The 18696-nt window shown below is 39.9% G+C and overlaps 1 protein-coding gene across 1 annotated transcript in view; it reads right to left on the minus strand.

The window, feature by feature from the left end:
• LOC138742142 (CUB and sushi domain-containing protein 2-like) overlaps nt 1–18696 on the minus strand; it is a 938722-nt gene that overhangs the window by 101202 nt on the left and 818824 nt on the right. The window lies entirely within an intron of this gene.

Here is an 18696-nt window from a genome sequence, read left to right on the forward strand (position 1 = left end):
CCCCGATGATTATATTTAAAACATGTACATTTTATTTGACAACTCCATGGCAATTCAGCATGTTTCTGCAGTGCAAACAATGGAACCAAATATCTGTTCGAACTTTCCATCCCACCAACTCCTAATTTCCACAAATACAAATGCACATTGAAGCATAGTTTGGAGCACTGTTTGGAAAATAGTCAGACAGCATTGCCGGGTCGCTGGTGTATTTAAAGTAGAGGTTGACAGCTCTCTGAGTATCAAGGATTACGGGGAGAAGGCAGGTAAGTGGAGCTGAGTGGGAGAATAGATCAGCTCATAATGGAATGAGAGAGTGTACTCAATGGGCTAAATGGCCTCTATTTCTGCTCCTATATCTTATAAACTACTAGAAGATACAATGACCATTAGTTAAAATCCTGAGTAATTTAAATTATCAAAGTCTCTGGGATTGGATAATCATTTATTGTTGATTGATGCCTATGTGTTAACCAATACAGGCAAACCCCTCTTTATGTGATTAATTCATCCCAATTTTTACTCACATAAGACAAATTCATGTGAAATGAATTAAAGAATCAATGGGAATAATTACCATGAATCCCTGTCCATCAAGACTTATAAAAATGTTTTAAATATAAGAATATAATATGAAAACTGTTAAGATTAATAAAAACTATAGTGGATTGATTGGCTTGTTTCTGTGCCTTTTCATTTATTTCATAACTCAATTACTTCTTTAAAAATATTTGTCCAAAGTTGACTGCACAGATCTTGTACTTTCATTTTCTCATTATATGATCACTTTTTCTAAATTGCTGCGGACATCAATGCTTCCTTCCAATGTTTTGGATCAGCTTTTAGATAAAAATCCTTGCCGGCTTGAAACAAGTTCAAATCCTTTTAGAAAATTTTCTGGAAATTTTGCAGCATCATTTTTATCAGCGTGAACAGCTTCCCCTATAATACTTACATCGTGTCATCCTGTTTGATGTTTAAAGCGGCCAAACCAACCTAAACTTGCAGCGAAAGTTTCTGTATCCCCTTGAAATTTATTTTCTTTAAGCATCGAAATGATACTTAAAGCTTAGGTTTGAATAATTTTTGTACAAAGTGGTATTCGCTTTTAGTTACAATTTTCATTCCAAAGATGAAGTCAATCATTAATGGACTTCTGTTCCGACTAATTTGTGCTGAGAAAAACTGATGCAACTTTACCTTGTTCTTTATATTCGTGCTTCTTACTTAAAATTATGTGTACAGTTGACTCATTGTAGCCCAGATCATGTCTGATTTTCACATTGCTGGCACCGTCTTCGTGTCATTTAATAACTTCAATTTTTTATTCTAAAGTAATTGCTTTTCCTTTTAATATCACTGTCAGATTCTTTTCCACGCTTTCTTTTATCCATATTTAATAGGAGACACACAACTGAGTCTGACTGTCATTTGCACACATATTTTCTTTAGGGCTGTTCACACGATCTAGTTGTAACTCGAATTTTTCAGAAATTTCCAGAGAGATCTCAAGGTATCTGAATAATTACACGCGTAAGACGGGAAATGGTCGCAGTTTTCCAAATCGCGGTAACTGAAATTCGCATTGATTGAAGTAGATGAAAGATTTATATTTGCAAGTAGTCAGTGCAGGTGATTGTTCAAGAGATCCGGTTGCCCATGAGAATAACATAAGCGATCCATTTTAGATCAAAGGATTGATGTTGGGCTTCATTTCTGCAGTAAACAATTAATTGCCATCAACGTTAGCTTTTGAAATGACAGTGATTTATATCTATAAAGCAGTTCCACACAACATCAATGGTTTTCAAAACTGCCACTGAACACATAGCTCCTATAGCTTAGGCAAACCAATCATGCAAAGACTTCTGCCAACTCCAGAGACCTCAAGAATAATAAACTGTGATAGTACAGACCTATCACCAATGTATATAGTTACAGTATCTAGAGTATGTAATGACTGTGCTTACAGCGATTGGCTGAGAGCTTAGCCATGCCTACTGTCTGGGCCTTAAAGGGTTGTGTCCCTAGCCAGGTCGGATCATTCTGGACTGGTCGGCCACCTGTGAAGAGCTCCTGTCTTTTGCTAATAAAAGCCTTGGTTTATATTCAGAGATTGGAATTTTTCCTGTTCTCTGCTTTCCTACCTGTTAAACAGCTCATGGAAATTTACACTTTGCTTCATTCTACGTGTTCTTGCTCAAAGGTTAACCCTTTTTGGGTTTCTGTAGGGAGTGAATTTTCCTTTAAATCCTGAATGACTTTTGTTAGGTAATTCTGAAAGTGTTTCTCCTAAATTATTGTTGTCAGATTTTCAATTAAAGTTTAAGTTGGTTTTAGTAATAGCAAGAAAATCTGTCGCTGTAACATGGAAATCTGATGTTTCATTAACATTAGATTAATGGTATGATGAGATTCAAAGCTGTATTCCATTAGAAAAAAAGTACATATAATTTAAGGGATAAATATTCTTTATTTTTGCAAATTTGGGGTCTAAAATAATGAAATTAAAAATATGATTTTATTATTATTTTTTATTAGTGAAGTTTCCTTAAAAGTATAATAACTTTATGATGCTTTTGAGGTCTTTGAGTGTCAACTTATGCAATCTGAATTAATTTACGTAATCATTTTATTATTAAATATCTTATATTTTAGTTTTGGGATTAGATCAGTCTAGTGGGGTGGGGGGAAGGTTAATAGGGTTTTTTTAGTTTTTAGATTTTAGTGTTTTAGTTCTCAAATATAGAGTTTCGACATATATGTGTTAACATTTTATTATGTACTTATGCTATAATATTCTTAATTCTTGACATATATGTTGAATAAATAAAATATTCAAAAAAGAAAGCTAAACTTAGCATACACACCTAACGAACAGCATGGACTAACTTTGTTCATGATATGTCAATCTCAAAGCCGCAAAACAAGGAATTGAGCTCAGAGCAGAGACATATTTACAATGCTGTGGCATTCTGGCATTGAACGAAGTCTGCCACGGGCGCTAAACGAAGCCATAATTCCTACCATGTGGAACGACGCAGGAATGGAAATCGTTTTCATTCAGACAAAATTTGGAATTTCACATTGCGGCAATCTTTCAAAGAAGGTTATGCAAAAACTTTTGACAACTCATGTTTAAGCAACTCTGAAGTTTTATTCTAGCTCATATTGAGCACATATAGGGTTGATAAGTCATGGAGGAATGTTATATTAAAAAAGAACATAAAACAATACTTCAAAAGATTTATGGAGCAATTATGAACATGATTTGATATTTGTTTTGCAACAGAATGAGGAAGATTAATTTAGGTAAACATTTAATTTCCATATCTTCACATAATTTAGAATTTTTTTTCTTCTCTAGTTGTAACTCCGATCCTCCATTATCCAGCTAAAGTTCCTTTTCCACTGGCACCCTGTCCAAGGAATTAACTGGGAATTTACTGGGACAGGGTCCAGTGTAAGAAAGGAACATTGTCCGAACATCGGTGTCAAATGACGCCATTTCACACCGGGGATTAACCACCTCTACCCCTACTCATTTCCCTGACATTTGCTGATGCCAGTGGGCTGATAAAACCAGTGGAAAAGGGGCAGCAGAAAGTCACCCGTTTCCAGTTGAAGGTAGAAATCTCCGATTCCTGGGGATGACTGTGTTCAGTGGAAAAGCAATTAGTGTCCTAGTTAAGGGTGGCCCAGTGTGTGATAGTACAGACCTATCACCAATGTATATAATTACAGTATCTAGAGTGGTCTAAATTCACACAAAAAGGAGCATTTCATGAAATGCTCAGTCACGCTTGTTGAGTTCACCCAGACAAATTCACCCTGCTATGAGCCAGCTCTTCAGCGCTTGACGTCCTGCTTTGCGGAAACTGCCAAAATGTTTGGCCTGGAAGTCAGCCTGAAGAAAACTGAGGTCCTCCATCAGCCAGTTCCCCACCATGACTACCAGCCCCCCCACATCTCCATCGGGCACACAAAACTCAAAACGGTCAACCAGTTTACCTATCTCGGCTGCACCATTTCATCAGATGCAAGGATCGACAAAGAGATAGACAACAGACTCGCCAAGGCAAATAGCGCCTTTGGAAGACTACACAAAAGAGTCTGGAAAAACAACCAACTGAAAAACCTCACAAAGATAAGCGTATACAGAGCCGTTGTCATACCCACACTCCTGTTCGGCTCCGAATCATGGGTCCTCTACCGGCACCACCTACGGCTCCTAGAACGCTTCCACCAGCGTTGTCTCCGCTCCGTCCTCAACATCCATTGGAGCGCTTACACCCCTAATGTCGAAGTACTCGAGATGGCAGAGGTCGACAGCATCGAGTCCACGCTGCTGAAGATCCAGCTGCGCTGGATGGGTCACGTCTCCAGAATGGAGGACCATCGCCTTCCCAAGATCGTGTTATATGGCGAGCTCTCCACTGGCCACCGTGACAGAGGTGCACCAAAGAAAAGGTACAAGGACTGCCTAAAGAAATCTCTTGGTGCCTGCCACATTGACCACCGCCAGTGGGCTGATAACACCTCAAACCGTGCATCTTGGCGCCTCACAGTTTGGCGGGCAGCAACCTCCTTTGAAGAAGACCGCAGAGCCCACCTCACTGACAAAAGGCAAAGGAGGAAAAACCCAACACCCAACCCCAACCAACCAATTTTCCCTTGCAACCGCTGCAATCGTGTCTGCCTGTCCCGCATCGGACTTGTCAGCCACAAACGAGCCTGCAGCTGACGTGGACTTTTTACCCCCTCCATAAATCTTCGTCCGCGAAGCCAAGCCAAAGACAAAAAAAAGAGACTCCAAAAAGCTGACACTCTGCTTTGGAATTTCCCTGCAGCTTATTTTGGCAGTAGGGAGAGTAAAACATGAAAACTTAATTTTATACAAACATGCATGGGTCAGTTTTAAAATAGAGTTACCTTTGACAAACAGAATGAATGGTTAACCTCAACTAATCATTTGTGTCCATATCAGTAGCGTGGCAGATGTTGTAGAAAACATTTAAATTGTGCAATATAATACTTATTTTTTTAGCTTTACGTTCATGAAAAATTAGTTGCTCATCAATAGCATTTGACATGATTATTAAAGATCTAGATTTGTTACCATAATGTGAGAATTCTTTTTTAACGGAACTATTCATCGCTCTGCTTCATAACTGCTTTCATTCCTTGAGACCGTCAGCACATCACTCCTGTCTGGAAAGCAATGACTCCTTTCTGGGAACACCAGGGTGACAACCATGTACACTTTACCCTCCAAACCCAAGGACGGCAAAATGAAACCAACCGGCACCCCTGGCTGAAACTAGCACTGTGATTTTCACAGTTCAGGCTCATAGTTGCATCAAGCCACTGAGCATCAGAATAAGTATGACTTCAAACGTGTTGCCATTTGCAGCAGTTCCACCCAGCATGAGCTGAAACAAGGATGTCTGCAGATGTTGTGATGGCGGTTAATATACTAAAAGTGCTGGAGAAACTCAGCCTGTCCCGCAGCTTCCGTTGGAAGCAAAGATTTATAACCAACGTTTCGGGCCTGAGCCCTTCGTCAAGGTATGAGCAAAAAGCAGGCAAGCACCTGAATAAATCGGGGGGGGGGGGGGTGTGGGAGAAGGAGGGAAGAAAAGGTAAGGGATGAGTACCGGTCAGTGGCCCAGTGGCTAAAAGTCCATAGGTCGGCATGAGGGCAGGAGGAGAGAGCTGAGTATTGATCAGGCAAGGGAGGAAGCTGGAGGAAAAGGAGAAATGGGATTAGGGATAGGGAAAGGGAAAGACAAGGGTGGTGGTGGTGGGGGCAGAGCTAACCATAGAAGTCATTGTTAATGTCATGTGGTTGTAGAGTGCCCAGATAGAATATGAGCTGTTCCTCCAATTTCCAGGAGGCCTAGGTTTGGCATTGCAGCATGAACTTGTCTTCAATAGAATTTGGCAATGATTAACCCTGAAATGAATATAACCAATAAAGTGGAATATACTTTTCAAGACAGTTTCTTGGAGGTCCTGGTGTTATACGAAGATATGAAAATAATGCAAAGAATGAGTTAAAGAATTGGAGCTGGAGTTTGATGAGCTTTGAACCATTTGGGACACAGAGGGCGAAAGATGGGAGTTACAGGGATGCTATCACACCTAGGAGGTGGGTGAAGGCTAGATGGTTGAGAGTCAGGAAAGGGAATAAGGCAATCAGTATAGGGTTCCCCTCATAGCAAGTATACCATTTTGGATACTGTTGGAAGGGGGAGGAGCAAAGTAGCAGGGACAAACCACGCCGATCAGGTCTCAGGCACGCCGAATCTGGGCCTGTGGCTAAGAAGGGAAGGGAGGAGAAGAGGCAAGCCATAGTTAGGGGCTCTGTGGAAAGGATTGAGAATCCTGGATGGTATGTTGCCTACCTGGTGCCAGGGTCTGAGAAATCCCAGATAGAGTTTACAGCATTCTTAGGGGAGATGGTGAGCAGCTAGATGAACTAGTCCATGAAGGGACCAATGACCTGTGTAGGAATGGTATTGAAGTCATATAAGGAGAGTTGGACACTGTTGAAGGACAGAACCTCCAGGATTATGACCTCAGGATTGCTATCCGTGCCATAACCCAATGACATTTGAAGAAGGAGGAGAACAAATGTGGCTAAATACATAGTGCCGGAGGGAGGGCTTCAGGTTTCTGGATCATTGGGCCCTCTGCCATGGAAGGTGGGACCAGTCCTGATAGAATGGTTTGCATTTGAACTGAAGTTGGACTCTTATCCTTGAGGGAATGTATGCTCATGCAGCTTTGGTGGGTTTAAACTAGATTTGCAGGGGGATGGGAACCAGAGTGCAGAGGAGATTGAGGAGTGGAGGAGGAAAAAGATGACGTGAAAATTGCACGCATCGTTAGAAGTCAACAGGTGGTACATATGGAAATATTTTCAGGTGCATCTATTTCAATGTAAGGATTACTATAGGAAAGGAAGAAGTGCTCAGAGTGTGTATTGACACAGGGAATTATGACATTGTGGCCATTAGAGAAACATGGTTGCAGGAGGTACAGGATTGCCAGCTCAATGCTCCAGACTTCCATTATTTCATACATGATAGAATGGGGTGGGGATGGGGAGGGGAGGGGAAATGAACAGGGACGGAGTGGCATTGCTCATCAGGGAAAATACCACAGTTATGCTCAGTAAGGACAGACCACTTCACATTCCTTTTCTACTGAGGCCATATGGGTAGAGCTGATGAATGGGAAAGAAAAGATCACACTCATGGGATTGGAGGAGCAAATCTAGGAGACAGCTGCAAGAAACATAAGGGTGTGATAGCAGAAGATTTCGACTTTCCACATATCGACTGGGACTCCCATACTGTAAAAGGGATGGATGGCTTGGGGTTTGTCAAATGTGTTGAAGATTTTTTTCTAAATCATTATACAGACTAGAGAGAGTACAATTAGTGGTTCTCCTATTAAGGAATAATACAGGACAGGTGACTCAGGTATGACATTGGTGAGGCCAAATTTGGAGTATTGTGTTCAGTTTTTATTACCCAACTACAGGAAAGCTATCTATAAGATTAAAAAAAAATGCAGAGAAAATTTACTAGGATGTTACCTGGACTCCAGGGAAAGATTAGAAAGGTTAGCATTTTATTCCCTGGAGCATCGAGGAATGAGGAAAGGTTTAGTAGTGCTATTTAAAATTATGAAGAAGATAAGAATATAGTTTGTTCCCCCCACCCACTGAGGGTAGGTGAGATTGAAACCAGAGGACATGATTTAAGGGTGAAAGAGGAAGAATTGAAGAAGAATTCCACCTGAGTGAAATTGTTTCTTTTAAACATATTTTGATTGAATGATAGGAGTCAAAATAACTTCTTCCATATATTTGTTGAGGCATAATTAAATCCTACACGCCATTCAGCTCTGAAGGAATTCAGCCACCTGCTGTATCTTAGAAATGCTGGAGAGACTCAACAGTTCAAATAGCATCCATTGAGAAAACCTTGTCTTTCATCTTTGTTTTGGTGACCCAGCACCCCCATTCAGTTCACTGTTTCCATCTATTGTTCACCTGGGAAAATTTAGGGGAAACTTCTTCACATGGAAAAAGCTGTGAATACTGCAAATAAAAAGGGGATTAGAGTATCAGAGCAGAGATGCCCTCTTGCAGTTGTACAGGGCCCTGGTGAGACCTCACCTGGAATATTGTGTCTAGTTCTGGTCCCCAAATTTGAGGAAGGACATACTCGCTGTAGAGGGAGTGCAGCACAGGTTAGTTCCCGGGATGGCAGGATTGACATATGCTGAAAGGTTAGAAAGACTGGGTTTATATGCGATGGAGTTTCGAAGGATAAGGGGAGACATAATTGAGGTATATAAGATTATTAAGGGGTTAGACAGGGTGAAATTGGATTACATGTTCCCAATATTTGGAGAGACTAGGACTAGTGGGCATAGTTTAAGAATACAGGGAAGGCCCTTTAGGACAGAGATGAGGAGACTTTTTTTTTTACCCAGAGAGGTGTGGATCTGTGGAATGTTTTGCCGCAGAGGGTGGTTGGGGCAGATTCGCTGGATATGCTCAAAATGGAGTTAGATAAGGCTCTTGTGGGCAGGGGTGTTAATGGTTATAGGGTAAGGCTGGGAATGGGTATTGATAGTGAATGATCAGCCATGATCTGAAAAATGGTGGTGTCTGGCTCGACGGGCCAATTGGCCTACTCCAGAACTTACTGTCTATTGTCTAATGAACTGCCAGCTGAAGTGAATGTGGCCTCATTTTTAATAATTAAGATGAATTTGGACAGGCACATGGATGGGAGAGGTACGGTGGGCAATGGACGAGTGCAAGTCAGTGGGACTAGGTGGAAAAATGGTTTGGAACAGACTAGAAGCACCAAAGGGGTCTCTTTCTGTGCTGTAATGTTCTATGGTTCTATGGGTTTATATCATAAATCCTGTGTATTCAATTTACAGTCTCCAAACATTGCCTTTCTCAAGAGTACTTCATGGCTTCAACCAATAATTTATCTTTGTTTCTCTTTTTTTCTGATGTGATTGGCAAAAACAAAATCTTTACTAATACAATTTTTTTGGAAATTATTGAGCCAACATGATATTATAATTTCACACATTCCACCCAAGTGTTTGGTCACTGAGTGATTGAAAGTCTTCATAATATCCCTTGGACCATTTGTAATTTCAAAGCATATATAATCTCCATTCAAAATGTCAGCAGAACTTAGCGCCAGGCATATCCAGTGTGAAATTACCAATTGCAGCATTTAGCGTCAATAATCATTTTCTACGTCAATTCCCTGAAGCCCAATCTCTGCAGTCAAAACCAGGAGTTCACGAGAACATTCAATTTCCCAGTAATGAACAAAGAAATGGATCAGGGACATTTTGTGTTTTAACTTGGGTCCTGCTGGGTTTAAACTCCACTGTGAACATTGAACCTTTCCCTAAAACAACTTTCTCAACCTTTTATTTTGGCTATGGCTCCCTCAGGACTCGGCTCAATGTTTACTTAGTTTCTTAGTTTACTTAGTTTCTTCCTTACTTCTCTCCTACTGACTACATAAAGAACATTAAGAAATATCCCCATTGAGAATGGCTGCCCTTAAAGATATTTAATTCATTAAGGGCTGAATTCCACATCTTACTGTTTTGCCAATCAACTATCTATTAAATGCTTATCTTTTCGATGCAAATTTTACAATATAATCTTTTGGTTTTACTTGTGCTTTTGAAGTAAATATGCCCCATGAGACGGGGCAAAAGCAAGTCTACAAAGATTAAAAGTGCAGAGATACCTTTCCAAGGAAGTAGTTGGGATCCTTGATACAATCAACATTCTTTAGATTTTGTTGAACATTATAGATGCACGTAAATTAATTATTACCTTTTTGGCCACGTAATTTGTGAAAACATAAAGGAGTGTCATTTCTGGATCATGCGGAAAAAGATACAAGAATTACCAATACCCTGATTGTATATTAACCATACAGCTAACATTAACATCATCACAGATGAATTGGAATGCATACAAGGAAGCAAATCTTTAAGAAGCATAGATATAATGAAGTAATGAACGACCTTCCAGAGTCTGACTTCTCGCACGTAAGGGGTGTCTTCTTGCCAAGAAATGACAAGTCACATGCCAGCTAAAACACCAGATCATCCACAGAATTGCCTTTCAGCTCCTTTGCATCCAAAGTAGCACTTCAAGAGAGCCATAATACAAAATAGCAAGGCTAATATTCTGAATGCTTCACTGTTGCAACTCAAACCCCATATCGAAAATATTGTGACATACAAGTAGAGTGTTCCTGCGGCAGGCAAATGTGCATTTCAGAGACAAAATATTTCATGAATACAAAAGGTCTTATTATTTCTGCAAAACATTCCAACTACAGATGTGTAACACCAGAATTTTTAATATATATTTTTTTAAAAAATTAGACAAACAGCACGGTACCCGACCCTTTCGGCTCACGAGCCTGTGTCATCCATTAACACCCAGTTGACCTACAAACCCGGTATGTTTTGAATGGTGGGAGAAAACCGAGCATCACACCTACAAACTCCTTACAGAGAGAGCGGAATTTGAACCCCAGTTGCTGCCACAGTGTTGTACTAACCACTATGTGAACTGTATCACTTTTGGGCAAGGATATTCAAACTCACTGTTAATTAAACGTGCGTCTGCAAAACTATTGAAATGGTGATACCCTTACACTGCTTTTCACCACTTTTCTCCATACCCTGAACTTTGTTGTGGTAACTCTCTACCATTAAACATATTATAACATTACTCCTTTCACTACTTAAAACTTTATTGTACCATCCACTGTACTTAAGTAAGGGTTGATTTGCCTGGATTGCAGCAAAAACAAAGCATTTTACTGTACCTTGATACATGTGGCAATAGATAGTTCAATTCAACATGCCAGCCAACCTTTCCAAGTGATCAGAAGCTAACCTCTTCACAACTACACCAACGCTCCAGTTAAGAACCTCTAAAGTGTAGTTTCCTGTGTGTTTATAGTTTACAATTTGCTGTTCATTAAGATCATTGCGGAGGTTCTGAGGTAGAAGATCAACCATGATCTTAACAGACAACAGAACTGGTCCAGGAATTTTTATTTCTTCTTCAGGATACTTAATGTCCAACCTTAGCAGGGCATTCTAGTCAACAGACCTACCCTAATAAATGTGACATGCTTCACTGTCTTGGCAAACCTCTTCCAACCATGCCTTACATTTTTCAAATATTTTAATAGTCACATGACACACAGCAGTTCTGCACTCAAATCACTATATAGGTTTGTAATGCATGTGATCCAATTTTACAGTTGGCCAAAATTCAAAAGATACACAAAAAATACTCAATAATGATAACTCTTCCTCCATTGTATTGCAATGAAAGGTACTAAAAGCACATAAGACACACACAATCAATAAATTACCAAAAGTGGAAAGAGGGAGGAAACTAGTTCTGCCATTCATAGGAATGACTTTTGAATTTAATACTGTTAGAATATAGAACATGAGAGCAGAGCACAAGCCCTTCAGCCCTCGATGATGTGCTGGCCTATATATTCCTACCAAAACAAATCTAACTCCTTCCGACATCATAGCCATCTATTTTTCTTTTATGCTTGTGCCTGTCTAAGTCTCTTGAAAGGTCTTAATGTTTCAGCCTCTACCACCAGTCAGAACAACACATCAAATCCCTCCTTAACAGCCTTAAACCTAATGGCAAGAACATTGATTTTTATAATTTCAAGTAACCCCCATGCTTATCTGATTCCACAATTTCCTTTTCTACCTACTGACTTGTATCTCTCTCTCTTTTATTTCACCCATCATTTCCCAATGGTTTCTCCTTTCACCTGTCTCTCCACCTCCCACATCTGCTATTCGAAGCTCCATCACCTCTGGGTTCCTCCCCATCTTCTTTTCGCTCTTTATATGTGTCATTTCACCTGTTCTTCCCGCATCTTGACAAAAGGGTTTTGAGCAGAAATGTTAACTGACCCATGGATGCTATCTGTGTTTCTGATTTCCTCCAACAATGCTTTGTTTACTTATAGTTCTCTGTTTTCATCTTACCCATTTTCCAATGAATTTATTTAAATATATTCAAATCAGAGCCTTTGAAGCTTCACTTGCCATGCACCTGGAGTAACGTCAAATTATTTATTCAAGGGTAGCTTGCTTCTAGGAACAGCTGAAATTGTCACGCATGATTTGGTTTGGGAAGACTTTGAACATTTAAGACTGGAGCTGTTTTAATGCATTTTATTTTATGTTGCTCTCTACGTGAACAGAATTTCAGAACCTATGTGGACTGGAGATCTGTGAAGCTAAAGATCATGGAGCAAGGAAATTTTATTGCAGAAAATGTTACCAAAGAACATGTTGAAATATTAAGCTATATCCTGGATTAGGAAACTCCTTCTGGGGCATGAAATAGGAAAGGCTACTTCTCCTTCAAATGTGAGAAAAGCATGGATTTCCCCTGAAGAAAGGGAACTATTATTGTCTGCTCTGAGAAAGAGTAAGCTCCAGGCCAGTCTGTGAGATGAAATTTTGAAGAAGTTTGTCATCAGTTGGATCAACAAAACTCAAATTGGATTTTATGACTTCAATGGCACCAAATTTCAGGAGTGGAATTCGATGTTGTCTCTGGGGTACAACATTGTGAAAATGAAAAAAAAAACAAAACAAATCAATGAATGTCACACAAAAAGAATACTCATTCACAAATGAGTGTGACAAGAAGTAATGCTGATACACTCTGGGAAAGTTAGGGAAGCTACATGAGCATTTACGATGGCAAACTATTGCACCACACTTGAAATATGGATCATCATTAATTTGTAATGTTCATATTTTTAATGTTTATTAATTATAATGGGAGAAATGTGTAATTCACATCTGAAGTATTTTGTAAACAAAGATAAAGCAGGCAAGATTATTTTAAATGATCAGTTTTCTTTAACGTTCACTACACCAAATTTATTGACATTTTAGTTATTCCTTCCTTCTGTTGAGGTGTTAAGAACAGTCTTCTCATCGGTAAAGCCCCCATACTGAACAAGAATAGGTTCAGATAATTGGATGGTTATGAAGCTAATTAAATGTAGAATGAATGATAACTATCCATTTGAATTCAGGCACATCGATCTATAAAAACACAAGTTCATTTCAAACTTGTTTTCTGTCCCTGACATCATAGTACTTCATCAGTTCTTCAAGGGTGAAAAGTCCACATGCCAACTGGGCCGGGGGGTCAATGTAGATGTCCCACACAACAATTGCTCTGATGTCCTACCAACGTGACAAAGCTGGATGTGGATCGTAGTGTTCTCTCAAGGATATCATTGATATTAACAGCATTCAAAGGACTTTAACATTCAGTGGAGCAGTGGAGAAAAAAAAATCTATCATGTGATTCACAAAGGATTTGGTTGTGAAATTAAAATAAACCAATAAATATGGTGAGTGGGCAGGGCAGTGGGGTTGGCTTAGGTCCTCTTATCCAAAGCCAGTAGAGAGTCAACTGCTTCCTTCTAGTATATCTCCATGAGATTATGATTCTGCAGGGAACAATGAGCTTCAAGATTAACTCATGCATCCTCCAAGTCATCTTGATCTATGCAAGTGGAAGAACTTCAGCGTGAATGCTCCATTGGTGTCTGTTCTATAATTTTTCATGCTTATTGTGTCCACTCCACTAACAAACATTTAAAACTGCCTGATGCAACAGTGGCTAAACATCTAGGAGATAGATGTAAAGGATTGCTCAGTTGCACATTGGAAGCAGCCTGATGCATAGAGTTAACAGCGACTGGCATCTCAATGGTCACAATCTCAATGGCAAAGTCATCATGAAAATGATTATTTGACCAACTTCAGTGAGGTCCTTTTACCAGAATCACAGGCACATAACTCTGTGCATCGTGTAAGTAATTTTGGTTCTGAACTTTAAGGTATGTGTCAAGTAATTAAGTGCTCTCTGAATTGCTCCAAGAATTTATAGGAAGTTTCCAGACAATGTCTGAAAAGAGCTTGTGAATGAATTGCAGAAACTTTATCTGAGCCCCTCTATTAGTCTGTAATGGACTTTGTTAGAGGTTAAGTGCTTTACACTGTCACTTCTACAAATTCCCAGGAAAATCCTGCAGCAACAAATGTTCTGCAAGTTGAAGCACCTTTCACTGAAAGTCAATCAGCAATATAATGATGGCTAACCTGTTTGTATTGCAAGGTGGTCCTTCTGGCAGCACTGCTGTTAACTGTTGTGTTGTTAATAGCAGCTTTGTACATTCAGGTTACACACATTTGAGTACAAACAAAGCACTTTGAGTGGGCAACTGGTATAATTCGTATGATAATTTTGAACGTGCACATCAGACACAATACTGGAATCAATGGAAAATACATAACATCATATAAGAGTAGAGAGGTGTGAATGAGATTCTATGAGGCATTGGTGAGACCTCATCCAGAGTACAGTTTTGGGCCCCCTATCTAAGAAAAGATATGATGTTGCTGGAGAGGGTGTAGAGGAGATTTACTAGGATGATGCCTGGGATGCAGGGGCTGGCGTATGGGGAGCGTTCGACAGCTCTTGGGTTGTATTCCTTGGAGTATAGGAGAATGAGGGGAGATCTCGTAGAGACATTTCAAATATTGAAAGATTTTGATAGAGTGAATGTGGATAAGATGTTTCCCTTGATGGGTGAATTGAGGACAAGGGGTCATGGTCTTAAAATTAGAAGTTGTCCAATTAGAACAGAAAGGAGGAAGAACTTCTTTAGTCAGAGGGTCATGGATCTGTGGAACTCACTGCCGCACAAAGCAGTGGAGGCCAGATCAGTGGGAGTATTTAAACAGGAAATAGATAAGCACCTCATTAGTAAGGCTATCAAGGGATATGGGGAAAAGGCTAGAAATTGGAATTAGATGTGAGCATAATTCAGCTTAATGTAGAGTCACAGAACAGATTTAACTTGTGAACTTGTGAACAGATTTAACTTGTGAACTTTGTTATGATGTTACCTGCACAGCAGAGAAGTCCCCACAAGTTCTGATCCACAAGTGTTCCCATGATTCATGGTGCACTCTAATGTCCCGGCACTCCCTTCACTGACAGAATGAAAGTCATTCAAAGCTCTGCACCTATTAAAATGAATACAATCACACATCCTGAGTTAAGAACCCCTGATGTACCCTAATGACCCTGAAAAGAGATGGAGTCTATGATTCCAAAATCAGTTAAAAATTCATTAAACCATGTCATTATTTACATCTTGCGCTGAGTGAAGGTCCCAATTTTCCAAAGAGAGAAAGTTCATTCCTGGATCAGTGAGATGTTGTGCTATCTCAGAACCCTCAGCTTTCAGAAATGGAGAACATTTGTGCTTCAGAATCTGAGATGTGCTGATTTTTTTTTAGGCCATCACTGTTCCTGAGTGTGTCTACTTCTTGTACGATGATTGAGGAGGGAGCATTGTGCTACACACTTGGAAAGAAATACACTCAATATTAATTTCACACATGAAATCACATGCTTTGGAAGGATGCAATCCTATGCTATTACCATCCACTGACTTTTTCAGTTGTTGAATCAATATTCCTCCATGTTAAGCACCACTGATAACGGAATGAGAATTTATTGTCATGAACCTGTCACAAAATTTACTGTTTTATAGCAATATTACAGCACAAATATTGCTAAGAAATTACATTTAAAAATAAATAAATTAGTGCAACAATAAGAGAAAGTGAGGGAGTGACTGTGATTTATTGTCCATTCAGAAATCTAATGGCAGAGGGGAAGAAGCTTTCCTAGTGCTAGCTGTCCTGTACCTCCTTCCCAATGGTAGCAGGGATTGCTACCCTGGTTAAGGATAGAGACTGCTTTCTTAAGACACCACCTCTTGTAGATGTCCTCGATGGAGTGGAGACTGAAGCTCGTGATGGCACTGGCAGAGTTCACAATTCTCTGCAGTTTCTTTCTTGGCCGAAGCATTGGTACGTCCATACCAGACAGTGATGGTTTCTGTGGTGCACCTGGAGAAATTTGCAAGAGTCTTTGGTGATATGCCAATTCTCCTCAAACTACACAAGAAGTATAGCCTTCTTCATGATTTCATTGACAAGTAGGCCCCAGGACAGATTCTCAGAGATGTTGACTCCCAGGAACTTGAAGTTCTTATCTCTTTCTATTGCTGCTCCCTCGATAAAGACTGGTTCGTGTTCTCTTGGTTTTTCCCCTTCCTGAAGTCCACAATCAGCTCCTTGGTTCTGGTAATGTTGAGTGCAAGGTTGTTTCTGTGGCAACCCAACCAGATGATCTATCTCCCTCCTGTTCACTTCCTCATTGGCTTCCGTGATCCTATTGATGACTGTGGTGTCATCGGAAAATTTGTAGATTGCGTTTGAATTGTGGCTCACCTCTGGATGTTTTGCACATAGAAAAGTGGGTGAAGCATACATCCTTGAGCTGCATCCGTGTTGATCATCAGTAAGGAGGAGACTTTGTTTCTGAGTCAGACTAATTGTGGTCTTCCGATGAGGTGGTGGGGGGGAGGTGTTCAGAGGCTTCGGTTTTGGAGTTTGTTGACCAGCACCAAGGGAATGATGGTGTTGAAAGCTGAGCTGTCATCAATGAAGCCTGTTGAATGTGTTGCTGTAGTCTAGGTGATCCAGAGCTGAGTGGAGACCCAGTGATATTGCATTAGCTGTGGAACGATTGTGATGGGAGGCAAAGTGCAGTGGGTCCAGATCTTTTCTTGAGTGCGAGTTAATTCTGACCATGACCAACTTCTCAAAGCATTTCATCACAGTAGATGTGAGTGCTACTGTGTGAGTATCATTGAGGCAGGTTAACCCTGCTCTTCTAGGGCACCGGGATGATTGATGCCCTTTTTAAACAGATGAGAACCTCCAATCGTGGCTATGAGAGATTGAAAAAGTTCTTTAGCATTCCAACAAGTTGGTTTGCAAATTTTCAGTACCCAGCCAGATACGTCATCAGGGTCTGACACTTTGCAAAGGTTAATCTTCTTGAAAGATGTTCTGAGATTGGCCTCAGAGAGAGATGTCACGCGGTTAGCAGCTTTTGCAGGGATTCTCATAGGCACCATTGAGGTCTCCTTCTCAAAGTGAGCATAAAAAGTTGCTCAGCTCATCAGGTGGTCAAGATCATGGAGTAAACTTGGGGCAGGGAAATTATTGTACAAGATCCTACTTTATCTCAGTACCATAGGGCTTCAAATCGAAGAACCTAAGTGACAGTCTGGGCCAGTTGAATGTGGTGACAGGTCCAAAATATACCTGAGAGCTACTTGTTGCAAGCCATCTCTTTATGACAACACTTAAATCAGAGGGCACTGCAAAGACAGTGATCACACCCTTCTTCATCTTGACTGCACGAAATCAGTTAGGTTCAGGAAAGATCTAATAGCTGAAATTTGGGGATCTGTCCTTTGCTCTGAGCTGTTAATAGCAAGAGAACTATACTCCACTACCTACTGAGTGTTGCAGTATTACGAGGAACCCGATGAATACAGGAAAGGTTTAGATCTAGATCACAGTCGGTGAGTGGAAGACTCAAGTTAATTCCCCAGCAAGACATTTCTACCATAGTTGCACAATAAAAAAAATCAAATCAATGCACTTTTATCAATAACGTTTCATCACGTTACATACATCCCAAATCATTGACGAAGTGATGGAATGTCGTCATCGACTGTGGTCGAAACACGAGCAGAAGAGCTGACTTCTGGAGATTTCATGGAAAAATCATAACTGTCCCTGGCATTGAGGAGTTCAAAAAATGTGAAATCACGAGAAATCAGGGGAAAGAAATCTTCCCACTATTGGAGTTCTACCCAATATTAATAATCTTGCGTCTGTGCAAACATTCAACTTGAAGGCTCTAATAATAATCAAAATTTTCCATTTATATTTTCTCATAGCTTTATATGATAAAAAAAAACACCCCACAAATAAAGCCCCTTAATTCTATCACTTAACTGTTTCTGGTTATTTTTTTTTTAGTATTAGAAGTGTTTCTAGCAATGTTTATTTGGAAGTTCAATTTTGGCTGAGGTGACATTTACATTTTGAATTAAATTGATTTTTCCAATAAAGTCCACTTGATATTTTCCAATAAAGTTATCACAGGATCAAGAGATTAGAATAAAATAAGACAGCATTAAATGTCACTCCTTCATTAATAGACAGAAAGACCGTCTGTTAACTGCAAAAATGTAGCTTAATTTAAGTAATTTGTGCCGAGTTTCTCTATGGCAGGGAATTGTATTAAATGGGTAATGCATTTGGCTACATCTGTTCAGTCTGAAGGCATAATGCTGTAAATGTTGTACTGCACCAGAGTCAAATGTCCCAGGCATTATGCACAATGGATCAGAACTCTTACATCTGACACAACAAAGGTCTTTCTGTGATTGGTTCTGCAATGCTCCAGGAAGGGAAAGGACATCAATCACAAAAAGGTGGTGGAAAGCAGGAAACCAATATCAAGGATTATGTTTGTAGCAGCTAAAATAACTGCACAGGAAAATTACTTTATAACCAAGGTAACTGAGTTGAAAGAAATTAAAATAAGTAAACCAACAAGACATTCCAATTGTAAATGTCGACTGGGTGTCAAAAGGACCT

Source organism: Narcine bancroftii, chromosome 8 (assembly GCF_036971445.1).
Source record: "Narcine bancroftii isolate sNarBan1 chromosome 8, sNarBan1.hap1, whole genome shotgun sequence".
In the NCBI taxonomy this organism is placed as follows: Eukaryota; Metazoa; Chordata; class Chondrichthyes; order Torpediniformes; family Narcinidae; genus Narcine; species Narcine bancroftii.